Raw genomic sequence first — 21,126 nt, 5'->3', positions numbered from 1 at the left:
CCTTTGATTTGGAGGCAGTAGAGGGCTGTTGTGCAGTACACTATAGAACACACCAGAGGGCGTCCTGTTACCTTAATTAGGAACAAAAGTGACTCTTGGAATAAAATATGAAAAAAAATCTTTACTTGCCACTAGGTGGTGTCAGAGATTCATTTTTATACAGACTTCAGTATTGCCAGTCCTCCGGATTTCCTTCAGGGAAACTGTTCTGTTGAATTGTATTGAGGGTTGAAATCTACAGTGAAGTCTGCCTTCCTGATTGGAAGCACCTGTCAACCAAGCTCCTAATAAGCCCTCTATCCGAGTCTGTTCAAGTCTAGCAGGTTGCCAGTTGTTACTGTGCATACTATTGGTTTGCAAAATTTTGGCTTCTAACTGGACCAGTGTTGCCAAATCTAGAGGTTTTACATTTCTGCTCAGGGCAGTCTGGTGGGAAGAAATGGGCAGAGGTGTTTTTTAATTTTATTTTATTTTTTTATAAAGGTTCATTTTTAATTTTAGAGGATTTTCTATCTGAAAAAATTTTGATCCCTAAGATTTATTCAGAATGTGCAAGCCATTCCTTTACTAAGATGGCGGATGCTCTGTGACTCATGGCAGTTGGGAGCTGCGACCGCTGATCTCTCTAGAATCTCTCCAGACGTTAGATTTACTTTGACTGCTGCAGTATAAGGTCACTCCATGTGCAGCAGGTGTTAGGGCCCCTAGGCCCACAAAGACTCTATTGCATAGTTTGAGTGAGAAGCACAGGTGGGCCTAATACTTGTTGCAGAGGAAATACATTTAGTTGTAAGAGTCGTGTTTAAGTGTTGTGTTGCTCAGTGAATATATATATTTTGGAAAATGAAGAACAAACTACATTTACAATGTAGTCATGGAGTGCCAATATAATATTACTGGAGGGTTAAGAATTATACAAGTACAGAGCATTCTAATGAATTGTATAGATGATCATTGATATTCCTGTTAACTTAAAAATAAAAAGTGAAGCACATGTCTTATTAAAATGCAGTACCAGTAGGCACATGGGTAATTAATAACAATCTGCTGTTGTATGATTTAATATGATGTGCTTCTAGAATTCTTTAAAGTTGGATTTTAATGTATCTAAATAAGTTCAGTAGATATTGAACATTTCGCCAGCCTAATTGTGTTTACAGTTAGAAAAACAGGTACTAGAACCCTCATACTGTTATTATGCTGTTCTGGAACCAGTATAATAGCTTTCTGAGAGTTTTCCCCCCTAGTTTAAGACTATTTCAAATTGTACCTTTTACTGTATTGTTGTTGAGGACTATTCAGCTGTCAGTGTAGCTGCTGTTCAGTTTTACGAAGCATTTCTAGGGGCGCTTCTGCTCACAACAATAGGGATATATATAGTGCCTATAGAAAGTCTACACCCCCTTGAACTTTTCTTCACATTTTGTTGTGTCAGTGGCTCAGAGTTTCATGCATTTAAATGAGGATTTTTTCCACTTATCTACACACCATACTCCACACTGTTAAGGGGAAAAAGTTTTTGAGAAAATATATATATATATATATATATATATCTCAAAAATACAAAACTGAAAGATCATAATTGGATAAGTCTCCACCCCCTGAGTTAATACTTGGTGGAAGCACCTTTGGCAACAGTTACAGCTGTGAGTCTGTTGGGATAGGTCTCTACCAACTTTGCACACCTTGATTTGGCAATATTTGACCATTCTTCTTTACAAAACTGTTCAAGCTCTGTCAAGTTCCTTGGGGGGCATTGATGGACAGCAATCTTCAAGTCATGCCACAAATTTTCAATTGGATTTAGGTCGGGCCCAGACTGGGACACTCAAGGACATTTACCTTTTTGTTCCTTAGCCATTCTTTGGCTGCGTGCTTTGGGCCGTTGTCATGCTGAAAGGTGAACTTTTGTCCCAGTTTCAGCTTTCTTGCAGAGGGCAGCAGGTTTTCCTCAATGACTTCTCTGTACTTTGCTCCATTCATTTTCCCTTCTATCCTGACAAGTGCACCAGTCCCTGCTAATGAGAAACATCCCCATAACTTGATGCTGTCACCACCATGCTTCACAGTAGGGATGGTGTTCTTTGGGCGATGAGCTGAGTTGGGTTTGTGCCAAACAAAACACTCTGCATTTAGGCCAAAAAGTTCCATTTTAGTTTCATCAGATGACAAAACTTTTGCCACATGGCTACAGAATTTTTTTTTGCATACTTCAAACAGGATTCAAGGTGGGCTTTCTTGAGTAATGGCTTCCTTCTTGCCACCCTACCATACAGGCCTGATTTGTGGAGTGCTTGGGATATTGTTGTCACATGCACACTTTGACCAGTCTTGGCCATAAAAGCCTGTAGCTCTTGCAATGTTGCCATTGGCCTCTTGGTAGCCTCTCTGATCAGTCTCCTTCTTCCTCGGTCATCCAATTTGAAGGGACGGCCTGATCTAGGCAGGGTCTTGGTGGTGCCATACACCTTCCACTTCTTAATAATCGTCTTGACCGTGCTTCAAGGGATATTCAAGGCCTTTGATATTTTTATACCCATCCCCTGATCTGTGCCTTTCAACAACTTTGTCCCAGAGTTCTTTTGAAAGCGCCTTGGTGCTCATGGTTGAGTCTTTGCTTTGAAATGCACTACCCAGCAGAGGGAACCTACAAGAACTGCGGAATTTATCCTGAAATCAAGTGAATCACTAAAATTTAACACAGGTGGAGGCCACTTAACTTGGTGTGTGATTTTGAAGTTGTGGGGCAGGATGTGTAGATAAATTAAAAAAAAAAAATAATGCATTTTAATTCCAGACTATAAGACAACGAAAGGTGACAAATTTTGAAAGGGGGTGTAGACTTTCTATAGGCACTGTGTATAGTAGTGCTATGGCGTAATGCCTCTTAGAAAACAAACTTTTCACTTGCTGCAAAAAATAAATAAAATAAAATGAAATAAATTTAAAAATGGCCTAATGACTTCAATACAACATCACGCCAAATGTTACATAACCATACCGCAACGAACTTCATAGCAAGAAGCGTCGGTAATCACCGATTGAACAACTGACGCGAAGTAAGGGCATCCCGTACATGTCAACGCCAGCTAAAGGGACGCAGCCCCGAGATTTAAATGAATAAAGCACGGGGCAAGCTGCAGCTACACGCGGAGTAGTGTATCTTACCATGCTGTGCTTTTATCAAGACACACTTTTTTTTCAGGACAGGGATGCATACAGCACTATTATGCTGGCATATATTCGTGTCTGTGTATCTGTGTTTGAATGTATGTATGTATGTATGTATATATCCAGGCATGTACACTATGTGACAGCCTATGTGTGTATGTATGTACAGTATGTGTAGCTAGACAGCTGACCTGCTGGAAATCCCTGCAGCTGCACAAATAAAAAATAAAATACACAAAGATAATATCATTTTAAAATGTGTTTTATGTGGCACACGATTATTTAGAGTTGTGTGCGCGCGTGTTTTCTTAGATTTGCCAATACTTGTCAAGAACATTGAAATGGGTATATTTACACAGCGAGACCTCAGATTGCATGAATCTCTCGCTTTAACTGAATTGTTATATATAAATATATAGTGAAACCTACCACAGGTCAATAAACGCATTATTGCCTGGATAATACAAATTGACTGCATAATAATAATAATAATATTGATCAATATATTTTAATAGATAGTGCATTAAATGACTAGTGGCATCTCTCTAACTTGCTTTCTGTTCGGGTCGAAATCCTCAAAAAGTGGTTGTAGCGACGAGATTCGTTTTGAGAGTGCAGACAGTAATCACTACAGCAAAGCGCGTGACTTCAAAGTAATTATCTATTAATTACACCAACATAATTGTATCTTGAACTGGTATGACCAGTTAAACCAGTACAATCACACAGCATGCATGTATGTTTGTGATATATGTGCGCTGCATTATACACCGAGCCCCCTCCTTCAGCGCCTCACCTGGATGAACACTCAGAGCAGATCTTCAATTTAGAACTCAGCATCAGTTATTAATAGGGGTTGGTACACAGAGTAACTGGGTATTATTTCGTCGAGTTTTCATTTAAGACAAAAATGTAACTTGTCTTATTCGGCGAATCACAGTCTTAACGCCGAGTTGAAACGTATTTTTGTTTTGTTTTGTTTTAATCCAGAGAAGCAGCCCTCCCCCTGTGTCGCGGCAGTGGTTCGATCCTCCGACGGAGTCTAGTAAATGAATCGCTGAATGAAGATGGCGGAACTGTAGAGGGCTTAAGTCTGGGCACTTTTAAACTTCATTTGTTTGTTTGTTTGTTTGATTTGTTTTAACATCATTTAGGAGCTTGGAGATTTTTTTGTGGTGGGATTTTTCGTTTGTTGGTTTGTTTTTAAACAAGACGATTGGTGAGTTTTTATTTTTATTTGTTTATTTATTTATTTATGTATGTATGTATGTATTTATTTATTAATTAAAACACCGTCGATTTTGGTGTAAGAGGATAGATTGTGTGGCCTGTCTAACTGTGAACATAGATGATAGATAGAAACAATGAGAGAGAGAGAGAGATACTGAGATACTGATACTGCGGGTAAAAACATTTTAAAATGGGGTGTTGAGGGGGAGAAGGGGAAAGCGAGACATAAAATGTGTTATACAAAGGGGTGGTTTCGCTAAATGCAGAAATTAGCATTTCTCGTGAACGATGTATTCCAGGGCTAGTTAATTAGACAAGCGTTTGTCTGTGTTTTGTTTTGTGTTTCTTTTTTACCCCAGAAAGTTTGTCTGTGTCGATTAAATGAATTTAATTCGCGATCGCTATTTGTAGCAGTAATAATAATAATAATAATAAAAAAAAAAAACCACATAAACGACTATTTTGTAAGAACATTCTGAAACTCGTCTTAACTAATCAGTAGTCAGTCAGTAGTGATGACGATGGTAATTCGAGAATAATCGCTCACATGGTGTGTTTATATATTTTTAAATCGCCGGATTGTGTGTTTTGAATATCTCAAAACAAGTTAGCGGTACTCGCAATACAAAAGAGAAACACAGCTGTCATTTGAACGTTGTGAGGCTGCAGACTGCACATCATTGCTGGTTTTCAAATTGCAGTTCCTGGGTTATATTGTGGTGTGCCTGCTGAACTAAGTGGAATAATCACATACATGGCTTTGGTGATGGTAAAAAGAGCAGAGACGAGAGGCAGCAAGCTTCAACGCTAATAATGGAACAGTGTGCCACTGCAGCGCTTTAATATTATATTACTATAATAATAGTAATAATATAATAAACGCGTATTGCCCAAACAGAATGTGCACACTAAACTGCACCAGACCTGTAACGCAATGTGTCCGGGTGTGTTGACAACAGTGTATAGTGTACGAGAGCCCAAGGTCAGATTGTTGGTTTTGATATTGATCAGAAATAGTTATTAGCGGTTTTCTTATATAAACTACACTGTGCACTAGTAGCCTTCATCCTAGCCCGGGAAAGGACGCTCACAGAACATGGGAGGGGGAGAAGAGAGGGGTGTAATGATTCTGTGTATCAATGCATCGTGGTACTTCCTTACCAGCATATTCTGTATTGTAATAGAGGAGGTTTGGTTTGTGGTAAAAGATCAAAAGCGAAACGCATTACAGTTCACCTGATGGTTCATGAGTGAAGAATACGCGTGTGTTTTATAGTTGGTATGGATGCATACTCCCTGTCTCATTTCTTGTTGTTTATTAAAATATTACATCATTAAGTGGATCCTATTATGCAACATAGAAGCAGACATGTACTGCAACCTGTATATCGTGATACAAATCCTATCGTGACATCCCAGGTTTTACTACAAGCTTGAGTAGCCCCAGTGTATAGGTAACAAGCTCAGGTGTGTCTTATTAAACTCCCAGTAAAACTAGGTTACAGCTAGGCTGTAACCCAACTTTGTCATAGACCTCTTCCACCTGGGGGGGTGTCAGTAAATCATAGTTGGAGTCTCCGATAGGGCTGGAGACCCTCTGTATCAATGCTTTATCCTCTTTTTTTACATGCAGTATCATAGTGTAATAGAGCCACTGCTCATTTGTGTCTTGATACAACAAGGCCAGCACGAGTTTAAAGGCTCTGAGTTCAAACACTATCCACTTGTTATATTTGTATCATTTCGTATAGACTGGGGAGCTCTTTATTGCTCATTTCGTACAGTTATTAAATGCTTCCTTTTGCTTTTGGAGGGCTTCTGCATATTAATATTGAACATAATTTCTGGACGTTTCATTATAAAAGTAAATGTAAATAAATAATATTAATTGCTGCTTTTGCACACTTCACCATAATTGAAGTGTCGGTTTACAGAAACATATTGGTAAATGTAACCATTCTAATGACAAGATACCAAGAATGTCTATTTTCCATAAATATGAATGTGTACACATCTGTCTCATAGGACAATGTTTGTTTCATGTACCTGTAGAAGGGTATAGCGATTTTTTTTTTAAATGAAAACATGATCTGTACGTTTTTAGAAACTGAAAGGTGGTCTTTTTCAGTGCAGAGAGGATGTCCTTGCTGTGAATTAAAAATCTTTCATCAGCAGTACAGACTGGTATTTAAAGGAGAGTTAAAAACTTGGCACCTCTTGTTGTTAACTAACAGTGTGATAATCTGGAATAAGATAATCGATATAGGAGGATTTCACAGTTTAAGCGTCTCAGTAGTGCTATTCCAGGCTTGAAGTGCTCAGTAACAGTGTGTGTGTGTCTTTGTGTGTGGAGGGGCTGTGTTTGTCTGTTTGACTTTTGGGTTACCGCTCGGTGAGGGTTCAAAGGCCACCCTGATGATGAGCTCTGAGACAGGCTTGTTTTCAATACTCGCTAGCTCTATGTCTCAATCAGGTTTGTAAACACACGCTGTGCAGCAGGCAAACACAATCCAGGACCTGCCTCTGCAGCAACACTGAAACCCAGTGCTGTGATTACATACTGTACCTGCTGATCAAAACACACCCGCTCGAACCAGCAGCCAAAACACAACACATTCTCTATCCAGAAAGGAGCTGGCCTTAAGCAATGGAGTGTTGTATTCAAGGGCTTTCATTTCTATTTTTTGCAGAAATTAAAAAAAAAAAAAAAAAGTTGGTTTGTTTTCACTTGAAATATAGTACTAGTTATGGATTTGTTTCAGTACAGTAGGATGTGGTCTGTTTCATGTGCCTGCGCAATAAGGGGAACAGAGCAAGGATTAATATAGAGCTACTGCAGAGGGTGGTGGTGTGAAGACCGGTTTAGACTGTGATGGGTGTCTTTTCATAGCAGGCAGGGTGTACTGGAGGCTTTTTGCCTGTGGATTGCAATTGTACATTTGCACTGAATGAAAAACAGGTGGTGGTGCACAGTAGTACGGAAATTTCCACTGCCACTGACGGGAGGGGGAGAGGGAGCCATCGGTGTTGTCTTGCCTGCTTTTAACAGCTCTCTTATTTGAAACATTCATTCCCACTCTGGACAAAGACATGCAGTCTCACTCACACTCAGACGTGTACACAGAGGCATGCACACACTGTTTGCTTTACAACAAAGCAACCGAAAGAGTATCAGGGTACCAAAAATATAGCACTATACGTCCCCACCTGTTGCTACAACTGTTTAAATAAAGCAGAGGAGTCCTGAGCCCCAGGACTGGGTGCGGCAGGGCTAGTGTAGCCCAGTTAGGCTTAGGTACAGTTAATGGAAATTTCGTAGTTGCATCATTGCATTTCCCATGCACCCTGTTAGAGTCGTATCTACAGAAGTTTTGATTTTTGCAGCAATGTGCACGCTGGCAGTTTAAAAAAAAAAAAAAAAAAATATTACCAGCTGATAAGATTCTGCTGACTAAATATTTGCAGGAACAATTCCACCTTTTTCTAATGTTTGAGTTCAGGAACCCTGTTTGATAGCAAAGAACACAGAGAGAGATTCAAATTAAAATGCAGGCCAACACTTAATTTTGACGGCTGGGGTCAGAAATCAGTTTCATGTGATATGTGATATTGTGGATACACAGTGATCAGTATGCATTGGTTTCCTTTCCTTTTCTAGTCATTTATAAATTCTCTTATATGAACAAATACAAACGTGGTTGTTTGTCACCTGACGCAGTTCATTTGTTCAGATGTTCACATTTGTCCCAGCATTATATTTGAGATATTATTTGAATTATTGAGATAAAAACCGATTTATGTACAGTTTTACAGAGCTTTTTATCTGTTGTGCTCAGGAAGCGCCTTAATGTGGTGGGTATTGAACGCTGCTGAGCCTGCAGAAGGATAAACATGATTTGTTTATCAGGAATGGAAGTAAGACTCTTCTTGCATAGCAGTTCCAGCAGTACTACAGTGTATAGGTGACAAGCTCAGGTGTGCATTAAGCAGCTCCTAGCAAAATGAGGATTGGATCAAACTGCTACTGTATGCAATGGGAATTATCATCCCTGTATAACAGAACTAGGGACAGTGTTCTGTATACTTCCAATCAAAGTTAATATCTCCTGAATGTTGGAATGCATTTAGACCTACATCGTTCTCAGTCCAAATGCTAAATGATCAGATTGTGTTGCTGACGGATCATCATGCTGTGATTAGTGGGCTGTCCTACACGCCTCGGGGTGAATTGGAACAGATTGCCCATGTCTGGCAGGTAGAGCAGCCCTTGGGAGTTGCTGATTCTTTAATTGAAGGTTCTCACATAGATTTATTTTCTTGTCTCGTGGAAACCATCACTTATTGCCATCATTGATTGAGAGTGAGCATGCTGTGGAGCACAGCGGCGTAGTGTAAAAACTTTGAACTATCGTAAGTGTTAGTCAATCAGGCAAGCTCATTATAAGAGTCCTGCATGTGCAGCGTTAATGTGAATTCGTGGAATGGTACCCTCGGTTTAGTATGAGTGCATACATTGTGTTTGACAAGCTTTTAAGAACAAAGTTTAAACTCTAACCCAACACTCCCTATTTTAATGTGCACCCTACCCTACTTTTTTGAGACGTACCCGTTTTACATGCTTGCCTTCCTTTGCAGGGTTTCGCTTTCTGATATACAAGTCAAACAAAGGAAAAATGTGTTTGTCTTTGTCGGTCTCTGTGTTCTAGCAGGAAATATGTTGGCAAAGATTTCTCAAGAAGTTTTGTTTGGTTACCGTTTTGGGTTTTTTTTTGTGTTTTTGCTTTCAAACATTTGGGGGGGGGGGGGGGGGGGGTGATCAAAAATTGCATGGTGGGAGATGTTGTCATCGTCTAGCTATCGTCTATGTTTGAAAGCTGCATTTGAACTACATATCCCAGGGTGCTCAGCAGAGATAAAATTGGGATATCTCCTTTCCCATGGAAACATTAAACCATGCATTCCATTTCTCAGACCCGAGTCAACCCTTTCCCCATCAAGCTCTCAGCAGGAGTAGACAGTTAAATAAACAGCGAGGTATTGAGGTGTCGCCTCTGCAGCCTGTTGCAGTGTTGAATCTCACACTGGAGCTGTCAGTCCTGTGTGTTTCTGTTGTTTGAAAGGCCAGCAAGTTTGTAAAGAGGCTTCCGATCCACTCCATGCAGCGCAGACACGGGCCTATGAGCGAGGGTAAATATTTGGGTCATGTTTCCTTGTGTTGATAAGAGGTGGAAGTGCTTGCTTGATTACTGCGTTTGTACTCTCTCGATAGCGTCAGGCTGTGGGAATTAACCAGATAACGGTAAACAATGAGCTTCTATGCTTCCGTGGGTGTCTAGGTCAGTGGTTTACAAACATGGGGTGGGGGGGAGTGAAATGGGGGTGCCCTGCGGGAGATCTACAGTTCTACTCATGATACAAATTAAGGTCAAAGCAATAAACACTCCCACCCCTTCATAGAAATAGTGTCTTTCCCTTAGTCGCTCCACTGTGCTCTGCCAGTTGCTTTAATAATTAAGTGAATCCAGTGCTGTGTTATTATTATTATTATTATTATTATTATTATTTATTAAAATAAATATTTCTCAGAGGACTTGAATAATGACTTTCCTTTGAGTACTGCTCAGTGAAGGAAAGGCCTGGCAGCTCTGCTTCCTGTAGAGATAGCGCCGGGCTGGATTTGAAGCAGAGCAGGGCTGTAGGGAAGTTGGGACAGGGTCCAGTTTAACAGTATTTCAACACTGCAGGGCTTTCTACAAGAAAGAGCACACCTCTCAACACTGCAGAGCTGTGTAGAGGTCTATAGGAAAAAGCACCACTCAACACTGCGCAGCTGTGTAGAGGTTTATAGGAAAGAACACTCCACTCAGCACTGCGCAGCTGTATAGAGGTTTATAGGAAAGAACACTCCACTCAACACTGCGCAGTTGTATAGAGGTTTATAGGAAAGAGCACTCCACTCAACACTGCACGGCTGTATAGAGGTTTATAGGAAAGAACACTCCACTCAACACTGCACGGCTGTATAGAGGTTTATAGGAAAGAGCACTCCACTCAACACTGCACGGCTGTATAGAGGTTTTAATGTCAGCATTGTTCCTGCTGCTCTGCAATGTACACGAAGACCCAGAGGACTACAGGGGAACGCTTCACCTGCCTGAATTTCTGTTGCTGGCTGTGTTGGATTGTTTCAGATAGGCTGTGCATTAACCTTGTCTTAAAAAAAAAAAAGTTACAGTAATATTTTACTTCTGAAGGGACATATATAGGTTGTACCCACCATAGACACTATAGACTTTTTTTGTATTTTAAACCAAACCGTGATGAAGAATCAGTGTTTACTAATGCCCTGTTAGAAAATACTGTGATTGTTTGTGTGTGTGTGTCCATGGCAACGCATTGCTCTCTGCACCCCTCTGTAAGGCAGTTCTGTTCAGTTTGTGTTTGGAGAGAAACGGATTCACCTGACATTGTCAGATTACAGAAAAAGATGTGAAATATTCACTGAGCTGGAGGGGGGTGGGAAACGGCATTTTTTTCTGTTTTCTGTGACCTTGAACCTACAGATGGATACTGTGGCGAGGATATTGGTGTTTTCCATCTTTTCCTTCATCATAGTTTTGAAACACTTTATTATTTACTTTTTCTTCTCGGCATAGACGTGGTGATAAACCTTGTTTTGTCCTGCTCCTTGCTTAGCTGGATTGTCTCTTTTTTGTTCTGTAAGGCATTAGATCCTTTTGCATGGAATGCTTGGTTGCAAGGGTGTGCGGTTCTTTGATGGACCCAGATTCAGTTAAAATGTGTTTGCCCACTGATGGGAATGAGAATATACAGATGGGAGCCCAGCTAACAATATTCAAGTTTTTGCAGGTACTGTTCTTTAAGACTGTCACCGCTACTGGAAGCAGGACGATCTTTGGGGTACAAATTGAACATTTGTGAAACTGCAGCAAATATAGTAATGACTGTAATGTGTTTTTAAGAATATAAAACCAGTAGAAAATATTAGCAGATCTGTGTAAGGCCTGTTGTGGTGTTTGCAGAGCCACTTCGAGCTGAGCCAGGAGGAGAATTTGAATCTTGCTGGGAACAAGCTGGCTTGTTAGATATGGATTGAATGCTATAGAATGAAATACAGTGCTAATAGTAATGTTGATCCTGTACTTTTTGTATCCTTTTGAATAAGTCTGTATAAGGTCTGAAAAAGAGAGCTCCTGATATGAAAAGATCAGGCCGACCTGCTGAACGTTCCAAACCTCCCTTAACAGGCAAAGCATCATTTTAAATTACTTAGAGCCTCAAAAAAACATTCTGATCCAGCAAGAGCAAACTATATGCAACAGTTAATATTCCAGAAGCATTCAAACTAGGTTTGATTATAGTTAGAAAAAACAAAGTATTTAAAATAAATATTTAAAATAAGTCATTTGCTGCTAAGCAGGTGCCTAATTAAAAATTAGCCTCTTGCCTTCTGTGTATATCAATGAAGTAAAAAAATTACAAGGAGATTGTTATATTGAAGCATCTGAATTAGAAATACATGTTATAAAATCATTTAAAGTATAAACTGTAACTTGAAATATTCAGTGAACTGATTTGTAACCTCTTCCTTACCTGCTGCTGGTAAAAACATTGTTGGAAATTAGTAACGTAGCTGGTTTTTTTTTTTGATGGTCAGCGATTTAGAAACCAAGATCATTCTCTGTAATGAGCAATCTCGTTAATACTAATGAACGAAATACATTATGGATAATGGTAGGTAGGAGTTTATATTAAATTAAATTTCTATATACCACAGAAATGATTTCGAACCTGGCAAGAAGAAATGTGAACAAAAAGAGTGGCTTTTAAATAATGACTATTAGAAAATGCTTATGGTAGTGTCTCCTGTTTTAATCAACACTGAAAATTGTCGAAAGGCTAGGATGTCTTTAAACCTGCTTCAACTGTTTTTTTTTTTTATGAACAGAGAAAGAGGTCAGACTTGGTTCAGTCACTGTAAATTCTAATATGTTAACATGGCTTGAATTTAGATGTAAATAATGGGACCTTCCATTGAAAGTTTTAATGACTTCATAACAGATCAGTGGAGTAAAATAAAATTATTGAACTATCTGAATTGGAAATAAACTTTTTGAAAGAACATATTAAATGTTTATTATAACAGAAGCCTGGCATTGACAATATTGTAAACTTAAGACGCATTTTAGGTAATGTTCATTTAATTTAATCAGTTATTTGAGTAATAGTTCAGTTTCTGTTTCTAAATAGTCTTTTAGACATTACAATATAAATTAAAGAATTTATATAAAGGTTTTACTGCAATAAAAAAAAACAGAACTGTTGTGTAGACTAGTTATTAAATACAGTACACAATAGCCTCGCCTTTGCCTGCATGCAGCAGTTAAAATGAGATTTACTTGTCATCAGCAGTTTTGAATCCAAGGCCTTTCTTTAATGAGCAAAATTAACTCTCCATTATATTGTAGAAATTTGTGAAAACTTGGCAGCCAAAGTGAGCATTTCATTTTTAAAATAGAAAAGTTGTCTACAATATAAGTTCTTATCGGAAAGGTAGTGACTTTAATTGGGATGATGTTTGAGAACCAAAAAATGACTTTATGCGCTGAATTTGGAAAAGCGATTACTGTGGAGTTTCATATTAATTAAAACACTAGCCTTGGCAAAGAAACAGGGTATCTGCTTGTGCAGGTGAATTTTTAGAAAGAGGTCGGGTTTAGTCAAAGCATGGCACAGTTAAATAAGGTTGTTATATTTAGCATTTTTCATTATAGCTTAATTTTTTTAATTAAAATAACTGAACTGACCACTGTATTGTTAACACACACACACCGGTATATGAAAGTAAACTAATCTGAAAAGGTGACGTGGTATACTGCTCAGATGAAGTATATTGTAGACCTAGGTTAACGTAATCACACAAAGTTGATGGTATATAGGCCGATTTTACACACACACATATATAACCTCTCTTTTAATACACATATAAACTTGGATTATAGCAAGGATCCTGTGAACTTTTGGTTCATCTGACTTTTTAGAGAATGGAGGGGCTGAAAAAGAGAACTGAGATCATGTTCAATATTTTCGTAAAGTTATATCCAGTTAATTTTGAATTTTGTTTTTTTTATGCAGCTCCAACTAGTTTTAAAGAGTTGACCAGATCCTTGTAGAATATTACAATTCTCAAAGATAAGAACTGTCAAAGCAGATTGATCAGATTTAATTGGGACTCCTGAGGTATTCAATGGAGGGAAATCCTATATAAGCCCAGAGCAAGACCCCATTCGATACCATTGAACTTGATTTTGCAAGCTGATGTGGTTCATGCTCTGAACATCTCTGAACAACTGATTGCTGTTTGGGTCGTATTCAGAAGTCTCTGCCTTTTTAAAGACGGTTCTTATTTTTCAATATCTCCTACTCTACAATTGTTTGCTGGAAGGTAAGCATATGTTTGAATTTGTCTCGTTTATATTGGATGCATTGCTAGAAGGTATAGAAATTGTTTGTCTTAAGTGATATATTGTATGTCGTAGGACGTAACTGTGGGCACTTTAGCTTTTTGCATTAATAGCCTGAAGGCTAAGCATATGATAACCATATTTGTTATATCATACCATGTATTATATTGAAGTATTAATGTTGTTAAACCTGTAAAAGCACTGGATCGCTCCGATTGCTTGTTACTGGGGATTTACGGTGGTCTGCGCAACCAACCAATCCAATTTAAGCATTTAATAAAGAGCACTACTACTGGTCTGATTTGTTAAAACTTCAAATTAAATGAGTCTGAGTGATTTTCCTGATTGTTAAAAAGTTGTATGGAAATATAGCATGCCCATTGCACGAACAAAACCACTTACAGGAGTTTAAAACATCTATGTCCTCATTAAACGCCTGCCCTGAGTTTGAGTGTGCTCAGACCATCTGTATTAAATAAAGTGTGCGATTTCTATCAGTTTCATAACCCCCCCCCTCCCGAAATACGGGAATGCACAGGAAGATATAGGGATGGAAGTAAGACTCCCATTGCATAGCAGTTAGATCTATATCTGGTTTTGCACGTCTGAGCTTGTTCCCTATACATTGTGGCTTATCAGGCTCTCAATAAATCCTGGAATGGGTGAGACTGCTATGCAGTAGGGTTCTTGTTTCCATCCCTGAGGTGTCTGTTCCCTCTCTAGTTGAGGTGATTGCAGTGCAAAGAGAGCGCTGTTGCCGAGGCATTGAGAGAGGGAGGTGATGCTATGACTGTATACCTTCTAGTAAATGTTTGTTATGCTGCAGAACATTATAAGTTGGACCTGCAGCCAGCTCTGGGGTTTGTGGAGATGGTGAGTGGAAGGAATACACGCAGCTTCTCGAAGCGTCTGTATTGTGATGAATTGTTCGCTGTGAAAACGTCACCCATGAACCTCTTGGACTGTGAACAGCCTCGCTAGGCAGCGAGACCCGCGCAGGGTCAGTGACGGAGGCACGCTTCGGTTTGCTGTCGTGCTGATTGCTTTAGACTGGAACTCCTCAGACAAGACAACAGAACCTGAAACACAGGGCTGCACTGAAGCACCGCAACCACAGGGAGTCCAGATAACAGCTGCACGGGGTCAAGGTGCGTGAATGAATCCGTGTAATCATTTCTGAGAACCGAGTGTAAAAATAACTGCAAATGAAATAGCAGGAATTTAATGTGATGCCTAAATGATAAACACAGCTTTACTGTGTCTGTCATGTAAATATTTAATTGACTACATAGGATTAAATTCTGACACAAATCTGGCAATGCAGACAGATTCTAGAAAAGACGGCAATTTTTTATTGTTTGTTTTGTTTCTTCCCTGAGATGGCACAGTGTGAATGTGTCTCTTCCTGTTGTCTTCAGTGCGGAGTGTGAGAGTGAGTCTCTTTGTGTCTGCGATGTGTGCTACCAAGTCACAGAGAGAGTTGTGATTGCGCCGTCAGTGAAGACAGAGGAGGGGGGTAAGGATGGTAGAGAAAGAACAAGAGAAAAGAGCAGGAGAGATGCGGGGGAGATGGAACTACCTCCTGCTGGGAACGCATTGAGAGAAAGCAGAGCTGTGACCGAGCTGGGAGGAGGAGGGACCCCATTCAGGGGGAAGCTGGGAAATAGTGTGGAACAGGTTTTAGTGTGCTATGGTCTTGGCTTCCATTTGCCCCATAATACCATTACACTAGCACTGCTGCTGTAGTTGGAACATGCACAGTATTTTACCAATGGCTCCCAACCTACAGCGTTATGAACTGGGAGCATTGTAAAATCCTTTGACAGGTGTTTTGAAGTGAGCCGCTGAGTGAGTCATAATGTTTAAATTTCTTTTCGATTTGCTGCAAAGCGAGTGTAGAGGTTAGTTTGGGTTGTCTGCTTCAGGGATGGAAACAAGCCTCCCGTTACATAGCAGTTTGATCCATTTCTGGTTTCACTACAAGTCTAACAAGACACACCTGAGCTTATTACCTGTACACTGTCTGATCAAACTCGTAGTAGAAACTGCAACTATAGTAACCAAAGCATTTTCAAAAGCACGACGCAGTCAGGTAGACTCTTTAAGAAAGACTTGGAACATAAGAACGTAAGAGAGGTTACAAACCATTTGGCTTGTTTGGTTGTTAGTAGCTTATTGGTCCCAGAATCAGCTTCTTGAAGGATCCCAGGGTGTTGGCTTCAACAGCATTATTGGGGAGTTGGTTGCAGACTCCCACAATTCTCTATGTAAAAAAAGTGCCTCCTGTTTTTTGTTCTGAATGCCCCTTTTATCTAATCTCCACTGTTCTTTGTTTCTTTTTTCAGATCGAAACAGTCCCCAAGGTCGGCATTGTCAATATCTTTTAGAACAGATTTAATTATTTTAGCCTGTATGCATATGACATGCCTTTTAAACCAGGAATAATTGTGGTTGCTCTTTGCACTTTTTTTTCCCAGAGCATCAATATCCTTGAAATATAAACATGCATGTGTGTATAATTATACACTGTAATACAATGTGTTTTTAATTAAAAAGCAAGAAATATAGACTTTACACGAAAGCCTTCAGATACAATTGAATAAGTAGCCTGTGCTGTTAATATAATAAATAGGTGAGACCAAATTGGGCACCAGGGCTATTTAATTGATGAATTAATGTTTGAGTGAAGCAACATAAAATCAATAATGGAATAAGTGTTGCTCCGCCTACTGGCTCTAACCAGCTCTGTCTGCTTGTGACGCTACTTCAAGTAGACGGGCGTTTCCGCCCATTCCTTCGTCTTTCCACACCTTGCAGGCTGCTTTTATTCAATATCTTCAGTGGGCGGAAAAACTCGCAATCTGGGTTTTAAACCCTGTGATAAGGAATGTTGCTTCGCTCGACAAGGAGCTCCGATTATTTGCTTTAATTTTTTTGTTTTGTTTGTTTTTAAGATAAGTAATCTCTTGTTTCTCTTTCTGGAGCTGTGTAATCCTGTTGTAATTACTGCTTTCTCACGAGTACATTGATTTACTGGGGAGCAGCACTTTCTCAGCTTTGTTTATTTACCAGCCTTGTAAAGCTCAATAGCATTGCAGACTCTAACTCGGGTTTTCAATCAAAGGACCAGCAGATGCATGGGGGGGTTGTGATTTGCAATATCATTTCAACTTGCAGCTCTCTGTCTAGACTGTATTGAATTCGCTGGCTCTCAGATTCCCAGTACAGTAAGAAACGTTCCCTTTTTTTATTCGTCTTCTCTTTCTCTCTCTCACTCTCTCTCTGCCAGCTGCGTCTGTCACTGGTGGATTATCGACAGTCTTTCTCAGGTAAGATGCATTGATTTATTTAAAAGGGCTGCCAAAGGGCTCCCTGTTCTATAATAAAGCTTGGTTTCCATCTGTCTCTGGTACCGTGTTGAAAAGAACATAAGTAAATAAGGATGCTGTTCGGATGGACTGTGAATTGCTTCTACTATCGGAAGAATAACTGAGGCAGGGGGGGTCGTGTACACGAGAGGCACACAGGCAATTTCTGAGCGAGGAGTAGGGCCGGACTGTAGATGGCGGACAGGCAGGCCCGGTTTGGCGATGGGAAAGTCTGACAGAGCGCTTACTGGTGCAGATGGAAATCTGCCCGAGTGTGTGCCTGGCTGAGCCTCCGTGATCCCGGTCCAGATTAAAAATCCATGAATCACTGGGAACGCTAATTAATCCGTTCTGTTTTCACGCAGGCACAAGAAGAGAAAACAAAAGTCTTTCCCCGACCTGAAGGGGGGAAAAGAAAGCCAAAAAAGGGAACGATGTTAGACTTTGGTAATTCTGAATGTTGCACACCAACAAAATAATCTGAAGCTACAGAAAAAAGAAAGCAAGAAAGGTATTGCTGAAGTAGAGTAACTACACCTGCAGTTGCAAACAGGATAGAGCGTTCAAACATCTGGGAGGGGGGTGGTTAGGAGATGGAGAGGGGCAGATAGGTAGTTGCGTTTTCTAGCTGTGTATCAGACAGCAGAGGCCTTTGGTTAGGGGAGGGCTGTGGCCCCTGAGGAGTGTTCCCAGGGGTCCCTTGCCTTCATATGGCAGGATGTTGGCTAACACGTCCCCTGTGCTGGTGTAGTCCTCTGGAGAGTTACAGAGCTGTCCATCTGTCCCCAGCAGCTAATTGCTTAACAGGATTGGAGCTCCCCCAGGGATGCCTGATTTAAGAGAGAGACGAGGCCCCCGGTGATAATTCAATTCCATTTTATTGAGTCTCATTGATCAGGGCATGCTCGGCCCCTGTGGCAGACTGCAGTGGTATTGATGAACATGTTGAAGATGGCCCACAGCTCCCCCTCCTTGAGTGGTTAGAATGGATTCTCTGGTGTGTAGGACCAGCTTGGGGGAGGGGAGGGAGCCAGTCATATTCTGCATTAGTTTAACATTCATCTTCAAGGATGGAGAGATCAGTTACTGTTGGCCAGAGGTACTTATTTGGGGGGGGGGGGGTATTTTACAGATGGAGAGGGCGGCAGGGAGGGAAGCATTGACCAGGCCTGAAACCTGCTGCTGCTGAGATCTGAGCAGATCACAATCCAGGAAGTACTGACCAGGCTAATCACTGTAATGTGCAAACTTGTACAGTCAGCACTATCCACTACCCAGATACACGCTAGCACTTGGGTACATATTTTTACGATATCACAACAAAGGAATACGCTTTTCTTTTTTTTGTGTGTAGCTATTATGTACTATCACCTTTCTGTACAATAATATGACAAAAAAATGGACAGTAATAATATCTGAAAATAATCTTAATATTTAATAAAGTAGATGGCGCACATATAGTATTAGATGGTGGACTGCGCCGATCGCCGGCTTATTTTGAAAACCCTGCATTCATTGTCACTATTTTTGCTTTGAAAATAATCGGTTATATTTTTAGAAGTTATTTGATTGTTTTGGCCTCTCAAAGTGCTACACAGAAAACCTGCCCCTTCAACACTGGTTAAAATGTGTCAAGACCTGGCAAAGTGCAAGTGGTCTGTTAGAAGCACAGTTAATCCTTATTGTTAAATCAATTAATCAGTCTATTTATATAGGGCCTTTCATAGTGGACCACCATCACAAAGTGCTTTACAAGATGCAGTAACAAGAAAATCTGGAGAAATGCATAATACATGACACGGTACAAAAAACCAAAATGCATAATACTTCAAATACAGTGAAAAATGCATAATACATGATAGTAGTATAAACAACAACACAACACAGCAGCTAATAGCAGCAGGCTTAAAGAGCATTGAAAGCAAGAGAGAACAAGTGGGTCTTGAGGGTTGATTTAAAGGCACAGTAGCATCTGCAAGACTGGTGGATCAGGCCTGGGGAGAACCCTGGATATGCATCACACGCGTTTAACCGTCCCTGAAGTCAAAATGTTATAGGGTCAGATATGTGAGTGCTGACTGTATTTTGGTCTGTGTTATTGTGTGGACCCACCCCTCAGGCCCCTTGGAGTTTAGAATAGGAAATCTACACAGTTTAGGAGTCAGCGCAGCAAAGTCCTCAAACGCTGTAAACAAACATGCGTGTCTCTGGAGGGATGGCAGTAAGACTATTGCTTTGCAGGGAGTCCCTGCTGTGTGTGGTAGTGTATGCCAGCTAAGTGGTGGTGAGAGAGGTTATTTGATTTCGAGACCAGCCTGATTTTAGTTTAGCAGATTTTCAATGCGGCTCGGTTAGGGATCTTTAGTGATTGAATCAGAGGCTGGGGATCAATAATGCGCATTCGATTAGGATTGGCACTGTGGCTGGGGCTGGGACTGCCAGGCTCACACTGGGAATTAGATTGCTGCTGCTGCTGCTGCTTAACAAGATTACCAAAGGAAAGAAATCCCGAACAAGACTTCCTCTCGTTTACGAAATTAGCAGGGAAACACTGTGGGTTTGAAACTCGCACTAGCCCTGCTGCACCCAGTCCTGAGTTACAGAACGCCTCCTCATGAAGTCTGTTATTGAAGTGATCAGGAGCCAGGAGTTTGAGCAGATTTTCCATTCATTATGGGACCTTAATACCAGAACAATCCTGGAGTGACTCGAATTGCCCTGCAATGGGAGTCTTTAATATTTTTGTTTGGTCTTCTAGACATTTCTGGTGATATTTGACAATATGAAGATGTGGAGGGAGGGAGTAAAGAGACGTGTATGTGTGCGTGTGTGCCTGTTTGAGTGTGTGCCTGACAGGGTTGCACACCTCTGACTTGTTTGAAGGGGATGCTTTGTGCGTCAGGTTTATTTCTTACATATGGATCATACTCCCACTCCCAGGGGGGCTGTGCTGGTCTGAGCCAGCACTGCTGGAAATGTCAGCTTGGAGATGCAGGAGATTTTAATAGGGTGATTATCTGCGTGTGTGTGGGGGTGGGGGTGGGGGAGCAAAGGTTTACTTGAGCTTTATCAGGTAGTGGTGTTGCAGCTCAGTGTCGTGGAGAGCTTTGCCTGGTAGCTAAGCACTGGGGGACCCTGAATGATGGTTGTACTGAAGAATCAAAACAAGGGAGAAAGTAGCACTGTGTCTTTTGCAGCATCTCCAGTTTCTGTACAGTGATTTACTGTACCAGTGCTACAGATTATTCACAGTAAAGAGGTGAACCTGATGGATAGGGTTAGAATTAGGGTTGCTGTACAGTAATTACCAGTGCTGCAGATTATTCACAGTAACAAGATGAAACTGATGAGGGCCAGTGTTCTCCTGCCACGTGTGTCTGCAAACTAATTAAGGAAAATTAGACATCTCTGGGAATTAGGACTTCCTTTACGTAGCATTTTGGAACATTCCTGGTTTCACTAAGTTTGAAAAGACATACCTGAGCTTGTTACCTGTACACTATGAATGGGTGAAACCTCTATGCTACAGGAGTCTTATTTCCATCCCTGGTGTTTGAGAGCGAATCGTGATGCAGGGCACAGGGATTACAGCAGCGACGGTCTTCACTGAAGCTGTTTTTGAGAGAGCTGCAATCAATATCACTCACAGTGGAGAGGCAGCAGGGATAAGATCAGAGCAATTACTGTAGGCATCAGAGCTGCCAGCCCTGCACACTCCTCTCTCTCTCTCTCAATCTCTCTCACTTGCGAGCACACACACACACACACACACACTCTCTCTCTCTCTCTCTCTCTCTCTCTCTCTCTCTCTCTCTCTCTCTCTCTCTCTCTCTCTCTCTCTCTCTAAAAATGTGTCAAGGATGGAAATAAGA

The 21,126-nt window shown here is 40.6% G+C and overlaps 1 protein-coding gene across 3 annotated transcripts in view; it reads left to right on the top strand.

Annotated features, from left to right (window-relative positions):
* Window positions 1–3,792: 3,792 nt before the first annotated feature.
* Window positions 3,793–21,126, top strand: part of LOC121321779 (bifunctional heparan sulfate N-deacetylase/N-sulfotransferase 2-like) — a 39,750-nt gene continuing 22,416 nt past the window's right edge. The window contains exon 1 of one of the 3 annotated variants that reach the window (XM_041260975.1): window positions 3,793–4,390. The gene's annotated coding sequence lies outside the window, so the exon portion shown is untranslated. Of the gene's footprint in view, window positions 4,391–17,660; window positions 17,766–21,126 lie in introns of those variants that run through there. The other 2 variants (XM_041260973.1, XM_041260974.1) reach the window with 2 other exon arrangements.

This window comes from Polyodon spathula, chromosome 10 (assembly GCF_017654505.1).
Source record: "Polyodon spathula isolate WHYD16114869_AA chromosome 10, ASM1765450v1, whole genome shotgun sequence".
NCBI lineage: Eukaryota > Metazoa > Chordata > Actinopteri > Acipenseriformes > Polyodontidae > Polyodon > Polyodon spathula.
The sequence above is the reverse complement of the archived record's forward strand: the minus strand, read 5'-3'. Positions and strand labels throughout refer to the sequence as shown.